Source organism: Vipera ursinii (assembly GCF_947247035.1).
Source record: "Vipera ursinii genome assembly, chromosome: 1".
Lineage (NCBI taxonomy): Eukaryota > Metazoa > Chordata > Lepidosauria > Squamata > Viperidae > Vipera > Vipera ursinii.
In genome coordinates this window covers 167503003-167508270 of record NC_139512.1, presented here as the reverse complement: position 1 = coordinate 167508270, position 5268 = coordinate 167503003, and positions in this window count along the sequence as shown.

Here is a 5268-nt window from a genome sequence, read left to right as displayed (position 1 = left end):
AGAAACTTCAGCAGAACATTCATTTTAACAGCTGCAGTTCTTCCCAATAAATTGTAATTTTTTCCAATTATTTAAATCCTTTTGTATCTTCAACCATAGTGTTTCATAGTTATTCTTATGTAATTTTGCATTTGAAGCTGAAATATACACTCCCAAATACTTAACCTTTTTTTCAAAACCTGTTAATTTGATTAACATTTCCCTTTCACTAATAGTCATATTCTTAGACAATATCTTGGTCTTATTACTATTTACCTTAAACCCAGAAACTTTACCATACTGAGTTATAATTTCCATCAAATCTATAACCGATTGTATCGGTTGAGATAATGTCACAACTAAGTCATCAGCAAAAGCTCTCAATCTATAATCATTCTGTTTTATTTTAATTACCTTTATCATAAAAGACTCAAAATCTCTAACGTTAATACAAACAACAATGGTGAAAGGGGGCATCCCTGTCTTGTACCTTTTTCAATTTTAAACATCTCTGTTAACCCCCCATTAATTATAATTTGTGCAGTTTGTTGTTGATATATAGCTTTAATAGAATGTAAAAAACTGCCAACCTTCTGATCGACAAGCTCAGCGTCCTAACCCACTAAGCCACTGCGTCCTTCATATATGATAAAGAGCTGAAACAAACCTCATCTAACGCAGAAATATAAGAATATAAAGAAACTAATGAAACATAGGAAATTTTAAAAAATGTGTATTATAAAACAGAGGTGACAATTAAAATGGAAAAACAAATGACAAGCCAAGAGAATGGTCTGAAAAATAGCTACTTACTATATTTATAAGAGTTTTGCTAAAGCCTTGGGAAAAAAATCTTTAAAATGAAAAAGAACTTTTGAAGAGAGATCAAATCTTACAACAACATCTGAATCAAATAAAGACCAAAAATGTTAAAAGCAATAGGAAGGAGTACAGAGTTGGTTTGTTTGACCAAGGTTAAACTAAGATGTGTTTTCATAAAATTCCAGGAATCCTTTACAGATTTTTTGCTGAACCAAGACTGAAATATTAATAATTAATGGATTTGCATATGAATAAGGGATGGGCTATGGGAAGAAGAGATACTTACATGTAACCATATGGGGGTGAAGAATGAATAAGTTTGATTGTGCTTCTGAAGACTGGAAAACATTTCTTTAAATATCTTTTTTCTTTTTCTTATACCTTTCTCTTCGTTTTCTCTTTGCATTTTCTATTCCCTGTTTCTTTATTCTTTTTTCCCCCTGACTTTGTTGTTGTTGTTGTTGTTGTTAGCTGCGAAGTCATGTCCGACCCATCACAACCCTATGGACAACGTTCCTCCAGGCCTTCCTGTCCTCTACCATCTTCTGGAGTCCATTTAAGCTCATGCCTACTGCTTCAGTGACTCCATCCAGCCACCTCATTCTCTGTCATCCCCTTCTTCTCTTGCCCTCAATCTTTCCCAGCATTAGGCTCTTCTCCAGTGAGTCCTTCCTTCTCATTAGGTGGCCAAAGGATTTGAGTTTTAGCTTCAGGATCTGGCCTTCTAAAGAGCAGTCAGGGTTGATCTCCTCTAGGACTGACCGGTTTGATCGCCTTGCAGTCCAAGGGACTTGCAGGAGTCTTCTCCAGCACCACAGTTCAAAGGCCTTCCTGAGTTTAATTTGCACTAAACTTTACTATTGTTATCACATTTTTCAATAAAATTATTTTTAAAAGAGAAATTGTGTCAAATTAAAGTTTTGGCTCTATGATTTTTCCTGCAAAAATGTGCGTCTAGTTCCTATTATTTTATTAAAGATATATATCAGTGCCTATTCAAATACATTCTTGCCCCGCATTTCAAGGAGGCAAGTATTATAGTTTTTTCTTAACTTTTCCTATTATAGACCTTTTTATTTGACAAATGTAGATGCCACCTTGGCCAATTGATTACCAGTCATTCCTGAAATAATGCACCCAGCTTATAATAGATAAATATATGGTTTTCATGATTTTGATAGTATTAGATTCTTAACTGATGTCATGACTTTAACTCAATTAATAAGCACATCCATCTTTGCTATACTTTGGATGTTGAGAAAGTTGATCTGGTGCTTTGGAAGTATGTGAAGTGGCTATTATTATTTTTTATGAGTTCCCCAAATTATTTACTGAATTGATTTTTAACTCAAAATCACACATGATAATCTATTTTAACCATTACTTTACTTAAAGCTATGTCATTGTACATATTATCTCTTTTTCTTCCTTTGAGTTTGACTTTAGAACTTTTTCCTTGTGTTATTAGACATTCTGATCATTAAGTACAGCAGAGACAGATGATCAGATTTGGCTGCAGGCGACGTGATATATGTTTTATCAAGTCGGTATTGCCTCTGGTTGCTCAAGAAATTGAGTTGAATGTGATTTGATGTTATTGTATCTGACTAATAATTTTGACAAGGCTGGTGGAGTTGGCTGACTTCTTTCTTTCTCTTTGTATATAAGCATTCCTAAAAATGTTCTGAACTGCTAACCTGTCCCTGATTTTGATACAAATGAAAAAAGAGAGATAGTCTCAGCTTCTTTTTTCTTTCATAATAAAGATTTATATTTGTAATAAAGATGAATTCTCAAGTATTGCTGTATTTCTCAAAAGATGTGCATTAGCTCCAAGAAGCCAGGCTACAAACCTCCAACTACTAAATTCTGCCTTGCTTCCCCTTTCCTCCCCTTTATTCAGAAAGACCTTATCTTCAGGGACTTCTTGGTTATGTTTACCTCCAAATACAATTAATCCACATCCAAGACATTTATTGTGTTTACCAGTGCGGAGGCATTTCACATAAAGGAAACCACCATGAATATTTGGCCTTTCAAGACTCATCTGTTTAATTGTTTTCATTCGGTACCAGCCTTCAAACATCCCTTGGATTAAATAGAGTGATCCGAGGTAATCATTTTTAAAATGGGTCATAGCAGAAAGCTATTCCAAGGAATGAGGCAATTTAGGAAAAGCATTAAGGAATGCCAAGCTGCGTTAATAATGGTATTCACAATAGTCATGTTTAATGTTGCAGTCATGGTCCAGAATGGAAATATAAACTCTACTTACACAGTTAACTCTAGAGTTTAGGATGTTGATTAATCAAATCCCCAAGACTAAATCTAGAGGTCCCACAAATCCACCCTGAAAAGAAATATTAAAATGGTGTTTGGAAGAGACATGCAAAACCGCATCCAGTTCATATAGTATAATTAGGGGGGAAAGCAGAGATTATAATGCACAAAGGATATTTCAAAAGATTAAAGAATTGAGAATGTAAACAAATGTGTAGCTAACAAGCATGCATAATTCAAACAAAATAATGATTGTAGTCTGTCTATAGCTGTTTGCCAGCTAAATTGGAGAAGCCTCCTACTTCCTTAAATAGGCTGTCAGAATCAACTATCCATAAGGAAAACCAAGAGGTCCTTCCAGCCTGGAGATGAGGAAGTAATCTGGGCCTTTTGGAAACTCCCATTTCCATCATTCATTCTTCGATTCATTCATTCATTCATTCATTCATTCATTCATCCATGCTGCTTATCTCATTCTGAAAAGTGACTCATAGTTGCCTATTATCTGATTAGTGAAATATTAAGAAACAGCGTCTGACTGAAGAGGTTTCACTTTTCCTTCCTCTCATTTTCTTTCAGAGATTTTTAAACTATGGTATGCCAATGTTTTGATTTCTTGGAATGATTTCACCCAGCGCTGTGTGCTTCTCCCTTTTTGTTTACTTTTTGATATAAAAAAGTGGTCAAGACAATACAATATACCAGGAAAAAATAAGTAGGTAGTATGAAAAGTTCTGACTTAATCAGGTGTTTTCAAAAGGATTAACAAATTGGAGAGGGAAGAAGCGTCGACAGAATTAATATAAACATCACATGAAAAATAAGCTCTTTGTTGATTGCAGGTTATTTCTTTCAAAAATGCCACCTCTCAAACTTTGTTGTATCAAACAGTAATCCAGTATATTTTTTTTGTGCATGCCCCTTTGATTCAGTGTTGACTCATGGCAACTGCCTGGACAAATCCTGGCAATTTTTTGACTAATCTTCAGAAATGGTTTGCCCTTGCTTTCTTCCTCAGGGTGTGTGTGTGTGTGTGTGTGTGTGTGTGGTCTCCCAGTTTCTAACCAAGTGCTTACTACACCAAACTGACTCAAACCAGTAAACTAAAGTTTCCTAAACTGTAATGTTGTCACTTTGATTACTTTCAGGAGCAAGACAAAAGGGTCCTTAGGATAAAGAAGAATAATTTCTAATGAGCTGCAAAAAAAAGAAAAAGCAATCTTGAGGAAAAGGTGTTGTGAAATTCTGTTACTGTAAATTCTGCAGTAAATGTAGTTGTAGCATTCATTCCTTTGGTATTCAAGTCCAGAAGGATGCATCTTGAGAAACAAAATTCCTCAGCTGAGTGAGTCATGGGTTTTAGTTTGTACAGATCTACTGAGTAGCTTTAACCTAAAGACTGTGTGATGCTAAACACTGTCAGTAGAGGGCCACAAAAGATAACGCATGCCTCTCAGTCTCAGTAAAAAGGCTTTTACCTAGCATCAAATATAATAGTAAGTTAGAATATAGTGCATGGAATAAAGCCCCCAAAGAAGAATTAAATGAGAGCATTATTAAATGGAAATTCAAAAACTGGAGGGAGGGTGGCTCACATCTCTCTAGAACGCTTAGAAAAAAACACAACGGAGTCTTAAAATGTAGACAATCATCTGACTTGGCACAAAATCTGAATTAAATGAAGGAAGGGGGAATTGCAAGTGGTTCTTAACTCAAGGTAGAATTGAAATGCCCAAATGGCCCAAACTCTGATTCAAAATCCTCTATGGAGCTCTATCTTAGTTTATCCATGAAATAAGTTGGGAAATAAAAAATTATTCAGTTAGCTCCATGACCAGGTGAAAACTTGAAGCAAGATCTCCCTGCCCCAGGTTCTTCAACTCATTTTATAATTCTTTAATCAATATTGGGAATAAGTAGAGAAAGGGTATCTCTAGGAATAATACAAAGCACTTCCTACTAGTTCCAGGAAGAAGAAGCTGGTCACAAAGTGTCCAGAATAGTCCTAGCTAGAATGCACAGTGAAAAAAGGCTATCAAGTCTGCAGGAACATCTGCATAAATGAGTAAAAAAAAACTATTACAGCAAAAAGACATTTTTCACATTATAAATTTTCTGCCAAAAAAGGACTGGCAATTTATTATAAACTGATTATAATGATTGCAAGAGACAGAGGGAGAGAGAGGG